Genomic DNA, 21,792 nt, shown 5'->3' on the forward strand with positions numbered 1-21,792 from the left:
TCTTCTGGCTTTATGTCATTCATCAATTTGGACAGATGAAAAGTGCAGTGATGCATCATCAGCAGGTTGGAACTTCATTTCTGAGAGGGTCTTGGAAGAAGAAGGCTGTTTTGGGCTGAATTGAGCTCCACCGGATTACTTCACCCATAATGATTGTCTTCTCCTGCATGCCGTAGAGTTGCCAGTGCCAGGTTAGGAAATTCCTGCAGATTTGGGGGGGGTCCGAGTCTGAGGAGTGGGGGACTTGTGGATGGGAGGGACTTCAGCAGGGTATCATGCCATGGAGTCCACCTTCCAAAGCAGCCATCTTGTCCAACGGAACTATCTCTGTCACCTGGAGATCAATTGTAATACCTGGAAACCTCCAGCCACTACCCAGATGTTAGCAACTCTACAGACTACATAAGAGAAAACAGATGATCTTGCCAGTGCATACGTTCCCCCCCCCCCCCAAATGTTACATTTTTGGCACTCCAACTTCATGTGCCAGGAGACCAGTGTTCCGAAGTGATGAGAAATTTCTTATGCATATAAATATCTTTTGGCCCTCAACCAACACACCCATCTTTGAACCGTATCTCCACTTCTGTGAAGTTGGACATTCTTGCCAATCTTAGACGTTCTCTGCACCTGGGCCTCAAGAAAATTATCTCTATTGAGATGAGTTAGACAGCTTCTAATCAAAACAAAAGCCATAACTTACTATTTTGTTTCTTCTTGTCTCTCTCCAAGGCTATTCTCTTCTGGGTTTCTAGGTTCCCTTTTTGGCACGCTTCACTGAGAGGCCAGGCTAGTTCTGTTTCTGTGCGCAGATATGTTCTATGGGGGTTTTTTTGGGGGGGGTTAAGTCCAGTAACTGTTCCCCTATGTTTCTGGTTGTATCCATGACGCCATACTATGCAATATCCTCTCAATATGTGATGTGACGCTGCCATTTTGTGTGATTATAACATCACACGTATTTCCCAACTTTGGTATGTGCAATCAGAAACACAGAATTAAAGAAGGGACGTTTGCTTGTACTCAAGATGGGAAAATATGACTGTTGCCCTATTCATGAAAAATGGCAATTTGCATGGTGAGACATTCATGCATAACACACTCTTCTGGTAAGTGAGGCAGGAGCACCAAAATTATAATTACTGGGTCTTTCCCTTACAGTTTATCCCCTTTGGTTTCAGTTCTGTCCCCTTCAAAAAAAACAACTTGCATGTGGCCAAGAACTGTTTTTGCTTGCATTGCCAGGCTGGTAGCAAATAGATCCTTCAAATCGTTCACCACAAGAAGAAGAAGAAGAAGAAGAGGAAGAGGAAGAGGAAGAGGAAGAAGAAGAGATTGGATTTATACCCCTCCCTTCACTACCCAAAGGTGTCTCAGAGCGGTTTACAAACTCCTTTCCCTCCCCCTCCCCACAACAGACACCCTATGAGGTAGGTGGGGCTGAGGGAGCTCTGACAGAAACTGCTCTTTTTCAAGAACAGCTCTTATCAGAACTACGGCTTGCCCAAGGTCATCCAGCCAGGTGCAAGTGGGGGAGTGGGGAATCAAACCCAGCTCTCCCAGATTACAGTCCGCGCACTTAACCACTACACCAAACTGGCTCTCTGGCAACACAGCCTTCCAATGATGTGCAAAGTTGTGGGCTGTGGTAATAATTGTAGGCACTGTTGAATGTTGTTTGAAATCTCGTGGCGGATTCACAGTGGGACCAGACCAGAATAGACATCAGACTTACCAGAACTGTCTGAGTTCCACTGCGGGTCTAGATGCCTTATCCAACTTTACAGGTGGTACCACGCTGCACATGTAAGATACAACATGCACTCAGAAAGGTAGGAAGAAAGAAGTGTGCATCACCCATGGAAACGGCCTCTGTATATCTACAGTATGACATAGTTTACAGCATATTTTAAGTGCCACTTTTCCCTATATGGGCCTGCCCAGCAATTAAGACCTGGCATAATTGTGGTGGTAGGAAGTGCCATCAAGTCATTGCCAACTTTATGGCAACTCCCATAGGGTTTTCAAGACAAGAGATGAGCAGAGGTGGTTTGCCACTGCCTGACTCTGCATAGCAACCCTGGCATCTCTTGGTGGTCTCCCATCCAAGTACTAACCAAGGCCGACCCTGCTTAGCTTCTGAGATTTGATGAGATCGGGCTAGCCTGGACCATTCAGGTCAGGGCTTCATTACAACAGTATAAGCTGTATGATGTGGGTATATAATGAAGGGAGGATTTGCTTAACAAATTCACAGCTAACATTTTAATTCTCAGTAGGAGCTGTGGTGGCTCAAGTGGTTAAGACGCTGAACTGCAGGCTATGGAAGGTCGGTAGTTCAGCAGTTCGAGACCCAGGTACTGCATGACGGAGTGAGCTCCCGTCTCTGGTTCCAGCTCCTGCCAACCTAGCAGTTCGAAAGCAAGACATTGCAAGTAGATAAATAGGTACCACTTCAGTGGGAAGGTAACAGCGTTCCGTGCGACTTGGTGTTTAGTCATGCCGGCCACATGACCACAGAAACGTCTTCGGACAGCGCTGGCTCTCCGGCTTTGAAAGGGAGATGAGCACCGCAACCCTAGAGTCGGATTCGACTGGCTTTCGAGCAAGGGAACCTTTACCTTTTTTAGGAACGTTTTGTGATAGCAAAGTGCCGCCTGCCACCCCAATGCCCAGCTCACACGTCTTCGGCAGGTACACGAGAGATGGATGGCAGGAAAAAAATGAGTTATAGATTTCAAAAGCAATTTCATTCATCAGAGTTCCTGGAAACGCTATGGGAAAAATTGAAAGATGTTGTTGTATATCTGTAAGACGTGCCTCAGTGTCTGTGGATGACAGCTATCATTCCGAAAGAAGATAAGGTTTGTGTTGCCATCTATATTTGTCAGTTGTACAATGAGGTGTATCAAAACACTTCAAAAATAGACACACATACCCATAAATGGTTTGGCACTATCATTGGGTCAATTTAGAACACCACCAATATAAAGGGAATGGCCTGCAGGGTTGCTGCCTCCAGAGGGCATTTGCCCGCTAATCCATTCAATTGCCCGCCAGTGCTGATTGTCTTGATGGAAGAAAGCTGAGGGGAAATTGTATCAAGACCCAGAAGTGATGGACGCCACTCTAGGACACACACACCCTAAATCTCTATGGTCTTTATCCTAGAGATTTGAACAATTCCTAGAGAGTCACCCAGATGTGTCATCACTTCCAGGTTTGAACATAATTCTGCCTCCCCACTGTCTCCCGCCACTATGATCAGCAGCCCTGGCAGCCCTAAGGCGCACTGCAGAGGTAGGACGCCACTATACATCTCTGCAATCTTATAATATCCGAAGTCAGATCATTTTGATTTCTCACAGAGTTCAAGAACTTGCAACAGGGCAGTCATTCTACAAGTCATAAACTTTCTGGAACACAGGATTTGGCCTGAACCATTCCCTTTCCTAGCAAACTCTGGGAGCTTTGTGTATGGATCACTTTGGCTGGGTTATGTCCAATGCTCCCTCTAAGCTGTGGAGTCTTGTGAGCAAAAATTCTACTTTGTGAGCTACTGGCATTGTGAGCGAGCGATTTGGCTACTGCATCAATTAGTTTGCTCTGGAGCCATCCTTCCTGAGCTTAGACAAAACTGTGTGAGCCAGAGGCTATAAAACTGTGAGCTAGCTCACACTAACTCAGCTTAGAGGGAACACTGGACTTATGGTCTAGCTTCAGCGGATTTGTCAATTACTCCAAAATGCAAAAGAGAAATCCTTAAGTGTTCTGTAGCCCAAGTCCTCAATATGTGTGTCCCCCTTGCCACAGGAGACAGAACTGATCTACCATTCGAATTTATTTACAGCAAGCCAAACAGAAAAGTTACAGCCTGGCTATATATGCTTCACCCTGACCTGGATAGCCCAGACTAGCATCATCTTGTCTGAAGTCAGAAGCTAAGCAGGGTTGGCCCTAGTTAGAGGAAGGCAATGGCTAACCACCTCTGAATGTCTCTTTCCTTGAAAAGCTCACAGCGTCACCTTGACCACTGTGAGTTGATGGCAAAAAAGAGAGGATCTAAATGCAGAAAAGAAAGTTATGCAGATGCCTACTCACATCTTCTACACAGGGCTTACTCCCAGGAGTAAGATAGAGTTGATGGCAAAAAGAGAGGATCTAAATGCAGAAAAGCAAATCTACGCAAAAGACTCACGTCTTTTAAACAGGGCTTAATCCCAGGAAATCGTTTTAGGGTTCTGCAAATCCCCATGAGGCTTTAAGAAAATTCTTATCGTAATTAAACCAATGTAGGGGTAACCCTCCTCAAAATAAGGAGGAGGAGGAGATTGAATTTATACTCCACCCTTCACTCAGAGTGGTTTACGAACTACTTTCCCTTCCCCTCCCCACAACAGTCACCCTGTGAGGTAGGTGGGGCAGAGAGAGCTCTTTCCAGAACTGTCCTTGAGAGAACAGCTCTGACAGAACTCTGGCTTGCCCAAGGTCGCCCAGCAGCTGCGAGTGGAGGAGTGGGGAATCAAACCCGGTTCTCCCAGATTAGAGTCTATGTACTTATCCACTAAACCAAACTGGCTCTTAACTACAACAATTAGGAAAGCACTTGATTAATCTAGTTTTTTTTTAATTTATTGGCTGTCTTAAATTGTGATTTTAAATTGGGGGGGGGAATATGTATTTTTATGTTTCTCATGCTGTTTACATTGTAAGCTGACTGGAGTTCCCTAAGGTAGAAAGGCTTCAAATACATGTTTTAAATGAAACAGAAAAATAAAGGAACACCTGTAGGCCACCCTTGCTTCATTTTATAAAAGGAAAGCTGGGCTTTTGGAGTTTCATTCTCTGCCTAATACACACTTCTGGGGGTACTACAGGCAGTGTTCCCTCTAAGCTGAGTGAGTGTGGGCTACCTCACAGTTTCTTAGCCTCCGGCTCACACATTTTTGTCTTAGCTCAGGAAGGAGGGCTCCAGAGCGAACTAATTGATGCAGTCGCCAAATCGCTCGCTCACAACTTTAATGCCAGTAGCTCACAAAGTAGACTTTTTGCTCACAAGACTCCACAGCTTAGAGGTAGCATTGACTACAGGGTTACCAATCTCCACATGGGGCCTGGATATCTCCTGGGATTACAACTGATCTCCAGACGATAGAGATCCATCCGTTTCCCTAGACAAACTGGCCACTTTGGAAGTTGGGCTCTATGGCATTATACCCCCCCCAGAGGTTCCTCCCACTTCCAAACCTAGCCTTATCCCCAAAGGAAAAATGTCCAGGGGTTTTCTAACCCAGACTTGGCAACCCTGCATAGTGAAGAATAAGCTCCATGTATGTTTTGCTTCTTGCGGCCCAGATTTTCTCAAAGGGGCCCAGCTGGTGCCGGTTCTAGCCCATGACCTTTCCCCACCTTTTATTTCCCTTCTTCTCTTTCAGGTAAAGGTAAAGGTAAAGGTTCCCTTGCTCGAAAGCCAGTCGAGTCCGACTCTAGGGTTGCGGTGCTCATCTCCGTTTCAAAGCCGAAGAGCCAGTGCTGTCCGAAGACATTTCCGTGGTCATGTGGCCGGCATGACTAAACACCAAGGCGCACGGAACGCTGTTACCTTCCCACCGAAGTGGTCCCTATTTATCTACTTGCAATTTCTTGCTTCCGAACTGCTAGGTTGGCAGGAGCTGGAACTAGAGACAGGAGCTCACCCTGTCTTGCAGCACCCGGGTCTTGAACCGCTGAACTACTGACCTTCCACAGCCTGCAGTTCAGCGTCTTAACCGAGTGGTTAATTCACTGGAAGCTGGATTCAGCTCAGTTGTATGAATGGCCTTTCATTACCCTTGTGTGCTAGACCACCGAGACTAATCCCTTTTAAGTTATATAGGTCCCGGTCACACGGGCCGGAAAATGCGGGGGGGGGGGAAGCGTGGCTGTTTGCCCCGGAGGAAAATAATGCGTGGCCACCCGATCACACGTCCCGTCGAGGTCCCGTGGTTAGGGCGGGAGGTGCCAATCACACGGCTCTCCTGCAGCGCGGCAAAGAAGCGGTGGGGCGTGATCACACCAGCAATCGCTAGGGGCTGCTTCCATGGCAATCAGGATTATTTTTTTCCACCAGAAGGTGAGCATGCGCATGATCGTTTGTGCGCATCCTGTGCAGATTGGGGGGGGGAGTAACCGGTTTGCGACAGGACTAGGACGGGACGCGATCAGATGCCCGCCCTTGCCCCATGTCTTCTGGAAACTAGTACCTTGTAGGTACTATTTTTTTAATCCGCATCTTCGGCGGGAAGCCACGGGTTAGCCACGGAAGCACTACGCTTCCCAGATGTTGCGGTGTGATTGCGCCCGGAAAATCCGCCTATCATCCGTCTCTTTAGCGCGGCAAATGCTCCATGTGAACGGGGCCATACCTGATTTACCAGCAACTTTTCAACCTATTGATTATGAAATCCTCAGCTATTGTTTGTCTCGCAGGGTCGGCTTTCAGGACACTCGCAGGGAGGGCGGTATATAAATCAAATAAATGAATAAATAAAACCCTTCCCTCCCCAGGCTCCACCCCCCCCCAAATCTCCAGGTATTTACCAAGCGAGAGGTGACAACCCCATCCAAGCCTTTCCCCTTCTATACATTCTCAGGAATCTCAGCAGGCCCATTTTCCCTGCTCCTTCTTCCTATTCCCCCTTTCATTGACTCTCAGAATATATGTTGTAAAATTCCTGGAGATTTTGGGGGTGGAGCCGGAGGAGGGGCTCAGTGGGATGGAATGCCAGAGAGCCCACCCTCTAAAGCAGCCATCTTCTCCAGGGGAACTGATCTGTGTCACCTGGAAATCTCTCGTAATTCCAGGAGATCTACAGACCCCACCTGTAGGTTGGCAACCCTAGAACCTCTCAATAGTCAGGTTCCCTCACCACCTTAATATTCTTAGTTCATATCAGGCATTTGGAGGGAAGTCTCTTTTTTCCTTTTACTCAATATATAAAGTCATGTTTGTAGATTTGGGGAATCTTCCAAATATGTCAAGACCCCTTCCTCGCCTAGTCTGGTTTTGCAGCTCACACAATCAGTTTGAGACATCCCCTTGACTTTTACATATACGGAAGGTGTAAGGCAAGATACATGCAATTCCTGTGCAAGATAGACATGTATAACTCTCAGACTCTTTGGTTGCTTTGGATTAGAGATAACGTGTTTCTCATCTTTGCTGTTTCAAACCAAAAAAAACACCCCCTATCCAGACTTCTCTTCTTTCCTATCTGGGCTGAACCCTGTGCCATTTTTGTAGCCTTGTACTGATTTTTTTCCCTGTGCAATTGATGCATTTTCAATGTTACTTCTTCATCAATAAATCAGCGTTAGACATTACATTCATAGTATACTTATAAATCGTGTACATTGTACATATAAATACTGTGTAAAGTATACAATATGCATACACAATACAACTGAACCTACAAAACTGACAGCACAACGTGAAGCGTGGAAACTGTTGATGATAAATATAGAAAGAAACAAAGTAAAAAAACCCACCACATTTGCTCAGGTCTTCTGATTTCTCTGTCTCCTACGGTGTATGGAAGAAGCCAGTCAATGCTTGGAAATATATAGACACCAAAAAAAGTAACGTGTTAGTTTATTTATTTATTTGTTTGTTTGTTCCACTTTATACCCCGCTCGAACCGCTGGTCGGGGGTCTCTGAGCGGCTTACACTTCGGTGCTAGCCACCAATTTTATTGTCCTAACTATGGCCACATATTGAGAGGGGGAGGGAAACCTACCGGCACCCCCTGTAGTGGTGGTTAGTAGCTGGTTTCTGGCTCCGGCAATTCTCTCGGGCAGGGCTCCCTTCTTCGGCTTCTCAGGCGGGCGCCTTCTCCGGCTTCTGGCAGCAGCCTTTCTTTCAGGGCACGCGACTCCGCCTCCTTCCGGTTCAGCTGTGTCCTTCTGGCTCCGCCGTCCCGGCTCTTTGACGTCATCGCGGCCCTCCTCCGACGGCGGTCGCCCGAAGCTCCACCTTTCGCCGCCAGGGATCGCTCCTTCTGGTTGCGCCTTAGCCCGCCGTCGCCGCCATTCGTCTGCTTGCCACCGCCGCCGCTCGCCCCGCTCGCTGCCACCGCCATCTCCTCCATCCAAGTCGGGCCCGATGTTACACCGCTTTTGCCTGCTTGCCGCCACCGCCTTCACGCCATCCGAGCCGGGGTCGATGTCTCTCTCTTGCCGCCGCCGTCATCCTTGCCGTCGTCTGCCAACCACCACTGGCAGGGGTGCCCCCCATCCTACTAAGGGTGGGTACCCATTTATCTACTTGCAAGTAAGTTGCTTTCGAACCGCTGGGTGGGCGGGAGCTGGGACTAGGGTCGAGAGCTCACCTCGACCGCGGTGGTACTCGAACAGCCATAGGGCTGTTCGTATGATGTTACTGAAGCAGGCATTTACTGCCTGCGCCACCGCTCCCTAGCATGCAAAGGCGTAGAGACACTCAGTTCATTCACTGCAAACCTTCAGCTCTCTCAAGTAAAAGTAAAGGAAAAGGTCTCCCTTGCTCGAAAGCCAGTCGAATCTGACTCTAGGGTTGCGGTGTTCATCTCCGTTTCAAAGCCAAAGAGCCAGCGCTGTCCGAAGACGTTTCCGTGGTCATGTGGCCGGCATGACTAAACACCAAGGCACACGGAACGCTGTTACCTTCCCACCAAAGTGGTGCCTATTTATCTACTTGCAATTTCTTGCTTTCGAACTGCTAGATTGGCAGGAGCTGGAACTAGAGATGGGAGCTCACTCCATCATGCGGCACCCGGGTCTCGAACTGCTGAATTACTGACCTTCCACAGCCTGCAGTTCAGCATCTTAACCACTTGAGCCACCGCAGCCCTATCTCTCAAGTACGACACTAAATAAAAAAAATGAAAGTTCTCAGCTGGAAGGAGCTGATCTTCCAGCAACTGATTAGAGGAAGAAACTCTGGAGGAAGAGGAATCAATGGCTATATCTAAAAAAAGTGGATTTCAGGAGGGGGGGAAAAACCCTACTCCCCCAAACCACAGCATTTCAGAGTCCCAATAAGAAAGACTTTAAAGCTGGTAGTGACTGTTTTATGAGGGTCTCTTTGTAAACTATGATCAGTCAATCACGTAATAAAATCATATTTCCTGATCCTGTAGGAGGCAGTTTTGCAGCTTGCTAACAGAGCAAGCCTTCTGTACGTATCATTGGTAGGGGTGCCAGGTTCGAGGTGGGAAATACCTGGAGATTTTGGGGGCGGAGCCTGAGGAAGGTGGGGTTTGGGGAGGGGAGGGACTTCAATGGGGTAGAATGCCATAGAGTCCACCTTCCAAAGTGGCCATTTTCTCCAGGGTCATCTGATCTTGGTCATCTGGAGATCAATTGTAAACCCAGATGTCCAGCCACCACCTGGAGGTTGACAACCCATTCACTGGCAAATTCCAGAAGGCTGGCAACCAGGGCTATTTTTGGGCAGGAACGCACAGGAACGGAGTTCCGGCTGGCTCCCAAGTTGGCCACACCCAGCAGGAACCCATTAGCATAATAGGCCACACCCAACAGCAGAAACTCATTAGGATTGGCTACAGTAGGGGTGTGTGGCCTAACATGCAAAGGAGTCCCTACTACAAAAAAAGGCCCTGGGTTTTGACAACAAACAAGGTAAACAGAATAAGAAGCAAAAGGTGGGTGTGGCTGGATGACCACACTTCTGGCAATGGGGGGCTGCGGCCTAATATGCTAATGAGCTGTGGTGTCAGGGTGTGGCCTATTATGCTAATGAGTTCCTGCTGCTAGCAACCCTAATCCTGGGGGTTGGCAACCCGAATCGCTGCCAAATTCCAGACTCCTTGACTGTCCACAAGGACCTTTCGTTGGCCCTGAGTCTGCATTTAACTTTGTGTTCTCTGTATGGATACATGGGAGCAATAGGAACCCAAATGTACCTGCCACATTAAAAAAAAATGGTTATGCAAATCAGCCAGCAGTTGCTTTTGGCCTAGGGTTGCCAAGTCCCCACATGAACCTGGTGGGGAGGGTTGGGGGGTGTTCTGGGGGTGGGCGGGGATGCCCCAAGCCCTGCCCTCAAGCCCCGCCCCCAAGCCACGGCCACCCATTGCCACCCCTCTCTCTCCCTGCTAAAAGATTTAAAGGGCTTCAGCTGATTGGCAGGGAGCCCGTGGCCCACCGACCACCTGGAGGGCCCTTTAAATCTTTTAGCAGTGAGGGAGGGAGAGGGGTGGCCGTGGGTGGCTGCAGCTTGGGGTAGGGCTTGGGGGCGGGGCTTCCCCAGCAGCCAGCTGGCTGGGGGTGGATTGGAGCCCCCAGGAGTGGGGGAACCCTTGCCCGGCACTGGGGATTGGTAACCCTACTTTGGCTGCACTGCAAAACAGACAACACAGAGAATATCAACACCCATAGCGAAGATGGCCAACTGAGTTTCAGATTTTACTTTGAAAGACCATCAAAAGCTTTGCTTTGCTTGCTTTCTCTGTCTCTATCTCTCTGTCTCTGTCTCTCTGTCTCTCTCTTTCTGTCTCTTTCTGTCTCTCTGTCTCTGTCTCTCTGTCTCTGTCTCTCTCTCTCTCTCTGTGTGTGTGTGTGTGTGTGTGTGTATGTGTGTGTGTGTCAAAGTCAGGGAACTCTACTTTCTGGCAGTTTCCCATACCCTGAAACAGAATACCAGCAGCCATGTCGATTGTCAGCATTGCCCTGAAATGCATTGTCAAAGTATTGGCAGTAAATCACTGGGCTTCGGCAGTGCTACAAATCCTGTGCTTCAGCATGTCCAAAAGGAACTATTATGCTCCCAACCTAGTATAAAATAATCACAGTAAAATAGGTGGACTTGTCAAGTGGTTAAAAGATAACATTGAAATACGCGGCGCTTGGTTTGCAAGGGAGCTATCCAAGGCAGTAAATACTGGTGTAGAAAAACAGGAAACGGAGCCAACGTGTTGTTATTGTTGCGGGAAACAATCTGCTTGGGGATGCTTCCAACCAGATATGGCCGTGAGGATCAAAAGGACTGCTGGATTTTAAAAGGACGGGACGTCTTTCCGACCACAGTTCATCTGCCCAGCTGAGCTGAGCTGAGCGTTAATGCTGGGCCGCCGTTTCATTTTGTCAGGATTTCCCCCACAATTAGCCATTCACTTTGTGGCTTTGTTGCCCCATCGTGGTCTATATCAGGGGTCCCCAAATTTCACGAGAAATCTTGTGGAGAACTACGACAGCCTCATTTCGCGCGCTTTAAACATGAACAGCGTTGTCTCATGAGCACGGCCTCTGTTATTCGCTGAGCGGCTGTGACATCAGGGAACGTTCATAAGCATGGCAGCTCTTGTGAGGGAAATGAATACCTTCTGTTAATGTCTTGCAGTACACTATCATTAGCGTATTATCATTGTACAGTATCAGTACACTACTACACCCTATCCTTGTGAGGTAGCCTAGGCTCAGGGCCGGCTCGCCCGCTAGGCGAACTAGGCGCTTTCCTAGGGCGCACCGGCCCTCAGGGGTGCCAAACTGTGCCCCCCCCAAAGCCCCCACCCCGCCGCCCTCCTCCTGCGGGCTCTCCTCCTGCTACCGCCGCCTCCTCCTCCGTGGCCCGCCAGCCGTCGGGCGCTTCTCTGCCTCTTCAGACTGCTGGGGGGGAGTAGGGAGCACCCGCGGAGGCAACTGGCCAGGCTGGGGGGGCGGCGCACTCCTGCCTGCCTGCCTGCCGGCCCCTCCTCTCTCCTCCCTCCTCCTTCCTTTTGCTGCAGGCTCTCCTCCTGCTACCACCGCCGCGGCGGCCCGCCAGTCGGCCAGGCGCTTCTTCGCCTCTTCAGGCTGCCGGGCAGGGGGGAGTAGGGAGCACACGTGGAGAGGGGCGGCCGGGCTGGGGGGGGCGGCGCACTCCTGCCTGCCGGCCGGCCCCCCTCCTCCTGCTGTGGGCTCTCCTCCTGCTACTGCCGCCTCCTCCTCCGCTTATAAGTAGTTTAAGTTATATCACTTAATAATTTAGGTTATTAGTGGTTTATTTATGTACTTTACAAATATTATATTCCTGTATAGGGAACAGAAATGTTTCAAATTGGGGTTTTACTTCTTTTACTGTGTACTGCTCAATGACTGTAATAAATTTACTTATTTACTTACTAGTCTGAGACTCCAGCCACTCTGGTACAGATATTTCTGTGTGTAGAGAGGATACTTTGATAAATAAATGATTAAAATAACCAGCTCAATTACATTTTCATCCCACCCGCTCTCCAAGCTGCTAATGGTTCTTCCTTCATTTTATCACTGCAACAACTCTGTGACCTAGAGAAGAAGTAGAAGAGATTGGATTTATGCCCCGCCTTTCACTACCCAAAGGAGTCTCAGAGCGGCTTACAAACTCCTTTCCCTCCCATCCCCACAACAGACACCCTGTGAGGTGGGTGGGGCTGAGAGAGCTCTGACAGAAACGGCTCTTTTTCAAGAACAGCTCTTATCAGAACTATGGCTTGCCCAAGGTCATCCAGCAGCTGCGAGTAGAGGAGTGGGGAATCAAACCCAGTTCTCCCAGATTAGAGTCCACACACTTAACCACTACACGAAACTGGCCGGCTGGGAATTTGAACCAAGATCTCCCCATCCCACACCACAGTATCTCTCAAAGTACCACCTTCAGCTGTCTTAAAAATGCCTGTTTCCAGCTTGCAAGCGGCCTTAGCCATGTGGAAGGATTTTTCCCACTCGGATCCTTCCCCAAGACTTAAGAGTTATAACTTGCTTTGACAAGACCAAGAGACCGTTCTGCTCAAGCTTTTATATATGCTTCTCCAGCCATGCCCATTTCATGGTCCCCTCAGCTTGTTAACATTTACACCCAAGCAGGTTATTTGTCCCTGGCCTGGATGGCCCAGGGTAGCCCGATCTCATTAGGTCTTGAAAACTGAGCAGAGCCTGGCCTGGTTAAGCACGTGGATGGGAGACCTCCAAGGAAGTCCAGGCCACGGCAACCACCTCTGTACCTTGAAAACTCTACAGGGTGGCCACAAGTCGGCTATGACTTCACAGCACTTCCCTTTATTGGTGAGGAGGCCTCTTGTCAAACTCGGGCCTTCAATAATGGGCAATTGGTTGGCACCTGATGATGTATTTTGCTTAAGATCTGTAGAAGAAGAAGAGATTGGATTTATATCCCGCCCTTCACTTGGAGTCTCAGAGCGGCTTACAAACTCCCTTCCCTTCCCCTCCCCACAACAGACACCCTGTGAGGTAGGTGGGGCTGAGAGAGCTCTGACACAAACTGCTCTTTCAGGAACAGCTGTGCCAGAGCTTGTGACTGACCCAAGGGCACATCAGCAGGTGCAAGTGGAGGAGTGGGGAATCAAACCCGGTTGTGTGTTCTTACTGTTACCCTTGCCTGCCATCGCATTCCTGAGGGGTGGGGTGCGCGTAGTGGCATAGGGAGGCTGCCAGAGGTCATTTCGAGGGGGATCGCGGGGGAACGCAGTTCCCCCGGGTGAGGTGCGGGGGCGGGGCACATGACGAAGCCCCGCCCCTACTTCCAGCCACCCCACTTCCGGCCCTCATTCAGCCAGGAGGAGGCAGGAGAAGAGGGAGGGTAAGTTGCTTCCTCCCCGCCTCTCCCCACCCCTGCCTGCCTGGGGCCAGGGAGGGCCTTCGCGGGGCTTCCTCACACTCCCGCCGGCCTTGCAGGTCCACCGCCGGGCCCCTGATGTCAGGGGGTGTGGCATATGCTAATGAGTTATGCTAATGAGTTCCCCTAGCTCTTTTTCTACAAAACGACCCAAGGCTGCTATCTTCCAAAGAGGCCCCAGAGGCATTATTCTCACGAGAAATGTACTTGGAGGAGAGTCTGTGCCTGGCTAGATAGTGGTTGTGTATCTTTCAAGACCACTGTAGTAACGCTGACATTGAATGCATGGAATTTGAGGTTGCAATTATACCTTGTGTTTCCCACCTTGCAAATCAGTCCTAACAAAGAGTTTGAACCCACAGCATCTCATATCTCTTAATAAAACATTCACTGCGAAAGTGTGTGTGGAGAGTGACTTGACTGGGAACCTGACACCTCTCTGTATCGGTGTCAAGACTCAAGGGGACCGGCCAGCAGAGGAGCCAAATTGTCCACCACCTCTATTGCCTCCTAGTTGCTCTCAGTCCAGTGAGTTCTTGTTCCCTTCTCTTCTGTCCCGGATCCCAGCCCTGAATCTGGGGCTCCTGGAACTTCCAGATCTTCCTCCGTACCTTCCTTGCTGATCTCTCTGATCCTTTGGCCAGAGGTGACAATTCCTGTAAGCCAGTCTTTAGATTCTCATCCGTGCTTTAGACTGAAGTGGGAGAGGGTGGTACAGAGTTGTTTTCTGTTGCCCCAGAAGGTTAATAAGAACATAAGAACATAAGAGAAGCCAAAGTTGGATCAGGCCAATGGCCCATCCAGTCCAACACTCTGTGTCACACAGTGGCTAAAACCCAGGTGCCATCAGGAGGTCCACCAGCGGGGCCAGAACTCCAGAAGCCCTCCCAATGTTGCCCCCTCAAAGCACCAAGGACACAGAACACCCCTGCCCCAGACACAAGAACATAAGAGAAGCCATGTTGGATCAGGCCAATGGCCCATCCAGTCTGTGTCACCCAGTGGCCAAAACCCAGGGGCCACCAGGAGGTCCAGCAGTGGGGGCAGGACACCAGAAACCCTCCCACTATTCCCCCCCAAGCACCAAGAAGACAGAGCATCACTTGCCCCAGACTGAGAGTTCCTATCTATACCTTGTTGCTAAGTGCCACTGATGGACCTGTTCCAAATGTTCATCCATTCCCCCCGTGGAGCTGTCTCTGCTTGTTATTTGTTTTGTTCTGATATTTAGTTTGGATTCAGGGTCATGGGGGGCCAGATGGAGTCTTTGTTCCAGGGGCCCACGAGGACCAGAATGAATGGGTTGAAATTAAATCAAAAGAGTTTTTGGTGAAACATTAGGAAGAACTTCCTGACAGAGCAGTTCCTCAGTGGAACAGGCTTCCTCGGGAGGTGGTGGGCTCTCCTTCTTTGGAGGTCTTTAAGCAGAGGCTCGATGGCCATCTGAGCATTCTGTGAACCTGGGCAGATCATGAGAGGGAGGGCAGGAAGGGTTGCATCAGTGCTTAGTTCTTGTGGCCAGTGTTCCCTCTAAGCTGAGTTAGTGTGAGCTAGCTCACAGTATTTTAGCCCCCGGCTCACACAAATTAAAAGACGCCTGCTCCTTGGGAGGAAAGCGATGGCGAACCTAAACAGCATGATAAAAAGTAGAGACATCACCCTGCCAACAAAAGTCCGCATGGTCAAAGCAATGGTATTCCCAGTAGTCATGTATGGTTGCGAGAGTTGGACTATAAGGAAGGCCGAGCGCCGAAGAATAGATTCTTTTGAACTATGGTGCTGGAGAAGACTCTTGAGAGTCCCTTGGACTGCAAGAAGATCAAATCAGTCAATCCTAAAAGAAATCAACCCTGAGTGTTCCCTGGAAGGCCAGATAATGAAACTGAAGCTCAAATACTTTGGCCACCAAATGAGAAGGGAGCACTCACTGGAGAAGACCCTGATGCTGGGAAAGATTGAAGGTCAAAGAAGACGGGGACGGCAAAGGATGAGATGGTTAGACAGTGTCATCGACGCAACGAACATGAAATTGAGCCAACTTCAGAGGACAGCGGAAGACAGGAGGGCCTGGCGGGAGCTGGTCCATGGGGTCGTGAAGAGTCGGACTCGACTGTGCGACTGAACAACAACACACATTTTTGTCTCAGCTCAGGAAAGTTGACTCCAGAGCAAACTAATTGATGCAGTAGCCAGATCGCTCGCTCACAACTTTAATGCTGGTAGCTCACAAAATAGAATTTTTTCTCACAGGACTCCACAGCTTAGAGGGAGCACTGCTTGTGGCCCTTTCTTACACACACAGGGAAATGCTGATTGCCACTTTGGGGTCAGGAAGTGATTTTCTCAAGGACAATTTGGCCAGGGATCCTAGAGGGGTTTTTTTGCCCTCTTCTGGGCAGGGAACAGGGGTGACTGGGGGCTTGAGGGCAGGTTTGTGAATTTCCTGCATTGTGCGGTGGGTTGGACTAGATGCCCCTGGAGGTCCCTTCCAACTCTATGATTCTATGGTAAAAGAAATTTTTTGCTTGTTCTTTCTTGAAAACTCCGAAAACAGTTTGAGCTTGCTGAATGTTTCTGTTTTCCCCCCTTCCTTGACAAATCAAGTTTGCCTAATTCAACAGTCTCACCAACTGGGCAAGGTTCCCATAGCATGTGTTTGTTGGGTATATTTATTGTACAGATATTCTAATTAGATAGAGCGGTAATCTCCCATCTCTTTGAATCGGACCAGATGCCCTACTGATATAAACAAAGCCAAATAAGTTGGGGAATTGGGTCACACTGAGATATCCCCCATCCCATGGCTTCAGTAATCAGATGCAATTTGCTCTAACACGGATACGAGCCAGAGCTGCACCGCCACACGCTTCTTGAAAAGAGACCATTTGTGTAACAGCGTATAAACTTCACAGCATATGCCCAAAAACACTATTCTTCTGATCTTTACTTTCTGCATACTCAATCCTATTTGCCAGCTGGAATCAAAGGAAAAGGAAAGAGGGCATGCGGTTACTATGTATGTGGAAATTTGACAAGGGCCGTCAGGCTCCTTCCATCCCAGTCGGTGTTGAAAAACGGAATTGAAGAGGCACTCTGTATAATGTGCCGTTTACGATGAAGCCCGTGCCGGCTAATGCTTCATGCACTGCAACGTAACCCGTATTTGTTAAAACAATGCACTGTGTCAGACATCCATCATGCCAGCACAGTGAGTTCATACCATGCTTGATGGTAAAATCCTTTCTTTCTTCTCCCCCCCACCCTTTCCCCTGAGTAACCACAGCTGATCTGAACGTGGAATTGTTTACTGTCTGACAATCCTCTCTGCAGCAAGGAAGGCTACATCATATGTCCGGTTAAGGGATGAACCGACATCCCCTGTTCTGTTTCTTTTTATGTTTTTTGTGAAAGTTTGGGGGGAGGAGTTCCCCCCTTTCCCCCACTTCTGATGCTGTAGATTTGTTTGCATTGCATGTACGTACTCTGTGGGTTTTGCGTACAGTGCAAATGGCATTTATACACCTGATATACACTGGCTGCGGTCACACGGAACAGAAGCCACACAAGTGAGACGGAAAACAGGCGGAGTTTCCGGGCGCGATCTCACCAGCACATCTGGGAAGCATAGCACTCCCGTGGCACAACCGAGGCTTCCAGCCGAAACTGCATGGCAAAAAACTAGTACCTCGGAGGTACTAGTTTCCGGAAACTGCGGGGCAAGGGCAGGCGTCTGACCGCGTTTCCGGTGGCATCCGGCACCCGCCCATGTCCCCTTGCAAATAAGGTGTGCTTTTTGTTCCACGTCTCTGTGGATGCGCACACGCACCCAACGGAGCATGCGCATTCATCGTGTACACACAAAAAAACCCAGTTTGCTGCAGCGTGCACTTCTTCGTTGCGCGCCGGCTTGTCCTGTGATCAGCACCTCTCCCTTGCCATGGAACCTCCACGGTACCTCCACAGGACCTCCACGGGAGGTCTGATCGCTTAACTGCGCAGTAGTTTGCCCCAGGGCAAACAGCCACGCTTCTCCCCCGCAGTTTCCCGCCCGTGTGACTGGGGCCAGTGTTTGCTTGAAACAGATATAGCTATGATGTATAATGCTGCTAGGATTGCTAGCCTCCACGCAGAACCTGGAGATCTCCTGGAATTACAATTGATTTCCAGACTGCAGAGATCAGTTCCCGAGGGCAAAATAGCTGCTTTGAAGGGTGAACTCCATGGCCTCCCCAGGCTCCACTCCCAAATCGCCAAAAATTTCCCAACCGTGAGTTGGCAACCTTAAATGCTACTATAGTCAAGCACAGATCATGTTGGAAAATGCTTATCTTTTACCATAAATGCTTATGTTTTAAGCTGTGCCTATGTTGTTTTGGAAATCGGGTTTCGTTTTGCCAGCCGCTGTTGAAGATCATTGAAACGTCTTGATTTATACCTGGGAGAGGCGTCCGGCTGTTATTCTTTCCACCATGGGCGTCTTCTGCTGCAGTTACTTTCTGTTTGGAGGTCTATGGACACTGGTCGGATCTGTATTTGCATTTTAAAATCAGTTTTGTGCTGCTGTGACGCTGTCTTTCTCTGTGCTTGTTTGAACGTCGTTTGGAGAAGATTCTTTTAAAGCAGTGGGGAGGCGCAATGACAGTGGAGCCTGTTGTGAGACTGCAACTGTAGCACTTGTCAGTATAAACTAACCCTGTATAAAGTGTTACCTGCACCTGTTCCCACCCCCTTTAGGTTCGTAATGGTCTGGTCAGTGCCCCTTACCAAGGTGGGGGAGAATGTAAAAAGAAAAAGTTAGCTGGAATGCAACACAAGGTTATTTAAACAATAAAATTGTTTATTAGCTTAAGACAAACAAGGAATACAAAACAGAGTACTTACTTCCCAAAAAAAAAAAGACAGTCAGTGGTTAAATATACAGAACAAAGATTTTCCCATGCACAGAAGCTTCTGGACTGTCCCAGAGAGATCACGAAAGACAAAGCCTTCCCTGGATCTCTGCGAGTCAGTGCTGAAATGGAGCTTCTTGCCTTCTTTTATACCAAATTGGTCACATACATTTCAATAGAGCTATAGAAATTTTAAACTGCATCAATTAATCTAACTGCTTTGGTAATGTGGGCCATTATGGCATAGGCAGTGTTCCCACATTCCAGAGGCAGTGGGGTTACCCTGATGCTTTAGCAAAACAATGCAAGATAGCACCTAGATTTCTAAATGACAAACACAAGAATGCTACAGTTTCAGGATGTTCTTTGTTTTCTTGAAGCAAGGCAGCCAGCCAGCCACTGTCTCCTAGCTGGAGGTGTGATGTGAGTTTCGACATGTAGGCAAACCTTTAGTATTGCAAATATTCTGGCAGGTGCATACCAATCTTTTATTTCTAAATGTTTCCAAATTCTTTAGATTCATGAACAATGTAGGTGAATGCAAATGTTGCTTTCTGTGTACGTGATGGAGGAAAGGTATTTCTTGAGACAAAGGACTAGCAAATCATGTTGGGAGTCATGTTCACTGTGCTGCTTGCTGCTTGGAAAGTTACAGAAATAGAGGAGAGAAAAACACTATGATTTGTTTATAAAATTAACTGTATAAATAGGTTTTAAATTTTTCTGAACCAACCATTTCATTTTTTCTCACAACAGAGCTGCCATGAGAAGGTGATAAACATATGTGGATGTGCAAAAGTATGCTAGCACTGTTGAGGTGTGAAAATGAAACCAAATGTAGACAGCTTTTTTGAAGACGGAGTCAGAAGGCTGGGACACCGGCGGGAAAGATAAATGCAGATTCGACCACTGTCTATGTATGGAATTACAGAGGAGCCTACTGTTGACTTTGAAAATGTTCTTTTTGTAGAATATGTTTAATTGTACTGAGCAATCTGTTGGATCAATGTCTATACACTCTATTGGGTTGTGACCACTAACCCTTCTTTGTATTTCAATTAATGTAATATATAGTTTTGAACATAGTTGTGAATTGTAGATGGTCTTCCCTTGGTAGGTGTTGTTTGTGACTATGTTTTATCATAGCGGGGGGGGGGGGATTCCATGCATGGAAACAGGAAACGACATGAAAACTAAAAACAGGGTTTGGCATGAGGAATTGTGAAATGATCTCTAATTATGTTCCTCAGATGAACAAAGTTGGTCTGCTGCTTCAGACTGACATGGATACCCACCTGAATCTGTGTTCTTCAGATATTAGTCTAAAGTGGTAAGGCAAGAGACCCAAACCCAGGGCTATTTTTGGGCAGGAACGCACAGGAACGGATTTCCGGCTGGCTTCAGAGTTGGCCACGCCCACTACAGCCAAACCCTCTGCGTGCGTGGCTAGAGGGAAGGCCTGGAGAGCGATCCTCTTCTGGCGACTCCGAGGTGGGCGGGCCAGGGTCCCCCGGGAAGGATTGGGGAGGCATTTAAATGCCTTCCCCAGTCTGCCCAAGGGCTGGCTTGCCTGGGCTCCCTACAGCCGCGGGGCGCCCAGGCAAGCCAAGGGAAGTAATGGGGTGTGGCCTAATATGCTAATGAGCTGTACTGTCAGGGGTGTGGCTTAATATACTAATGAGTTCCTGCTGGGCTTTTTCTACAAAAAAAGCCCTGCCCAAACCAATTCCATTTTCAGGAAGCAGAAAACGAACTATCATTTTGGAGCTTCTACGCAGGGTACTTAAAGAAGAAGATAAAGAAGCCACAGATAAAGTTGCTTAGGCAGACTGTCCTCCTGGGTTTAACATCCTCCAGATGGGACCTGGAGAACTCCTGGAAGTAGAACTTGTACCCAGAATACAGAGATCACTTTCCCTGGAGGAAACGGCAGCTTTGGATGGCGCAGTCAACGGCATCCCATCCTTTCTGAACTGCTTTCCTTCCCCAAACTCCACCTTCCCCTTGCACCGACACAAATCTCCAGGGATTTCCCAAGTCAATTTGTGTTTTTGTTTAATTAGATTTTTTAGGCACACCTCACTCAAAGGGTCTCATGGGGACTTACAACATTAAAACCATATATTAGAGCCAGTTTGGTGTAGTGGTAAAAAGCAGAAGACTCTAATCTGGAGAACTGGGTTTGATTCCCCACCTCCCCACATGGAACCAGCTGGGTGACCTTGGATCAGTCACAGTTCTCTCAGAGCTGTTCTCTCAAGAGCAGTACTCTAAGAGTTCTCTCAGCCCCACCTACCTCACAGTGTGTTTGTTGTGGAGAGAGGAAGGAGATTGTAAGCTGCTCTGAGACTCCAACTGAAGGACGGGTTATAAATCCAATCTCCTCCTCCTCCTCCTCTTCTTCTTCTACATAAAATATTAACATTAAAATATTAAACTATTAAAATACGTAGATAGCACCATACCACTAATAAAAACAACCCAAACATGTGGATTAACATGTCGTGCTACCCTTTTTAAGTACTAATTCACCAGCTGCCTGTAACACTGCAAGAGCTGTTTCAATAATTTTAAAATTATGTATATTGTTTGTAGGAATATCGTTGTCACCGGCTCTGAGCCCTGCTGTACAGGGGAGGGCGGGCTATACATCTAAGAAACAAATAAATAAAGGCCAACCTAAACAATTTGGCCTTGCATGCCCTGAAGAAACTACTCAGGTTTGTCCGGGCACGGATGCTATCAGAGAGTACATTCCACAGGGTAGGGGGCACAATTGAGAAGGACCTTCCCCTGGTGACAGCTAACCAAGCCATCCTGGGGCCAGGTGACTGAAAGTGGTTCCTGGATGATGACTGAAGGGAGCGGGGTTGTACCAAGAGAGATGCTCCTGTCTTTCTTCCTCTCTTAGACCCTTACCATACGTTGCATTATCATGTTCACCACAAGGACCTGATTCATCAGACGCGACCCTGGAATTCCCCACTGGTAACTCAGTTCCTAGTTTCTAGGAGCTGCGGTGGCTCAAGTGGTTAAGACGCTGAACTGCAGGAGGTGGAAGGTCAGTAGTTCAGCAGTTCGAGACCCGGGTGCCGCAAGCCAGAGTGAGCTCCCGTCTCTAGTTCCAGCTCCTGCCAACTTAGCAGTTCGAAAGCAAGAAATTGCAAGTAGATAAATAGGGACCACTTCGGTGGGAAGGGAACAGCGTTCCGTGCGCCTTGGTGTTTAGTCATGCCGGCCACATGACCACGGAAACGTCTTCGGACAGCACT

This window comes from Gekko japonicus, unplaced genomic scaffold, assembly GCF_001447785.1.
Source record: "Gekko japonicus isolate JY-2015 unplaced genomic scaffold, Gekko_japonicus_V1.1 scaffold1985, whole genome shotgun sequence".
NCBI lineage: Eukaryota > Metazoa > Chordata > Lepidosauria > Squamata > Gekkonidae > Gekko > Gekko japonicus.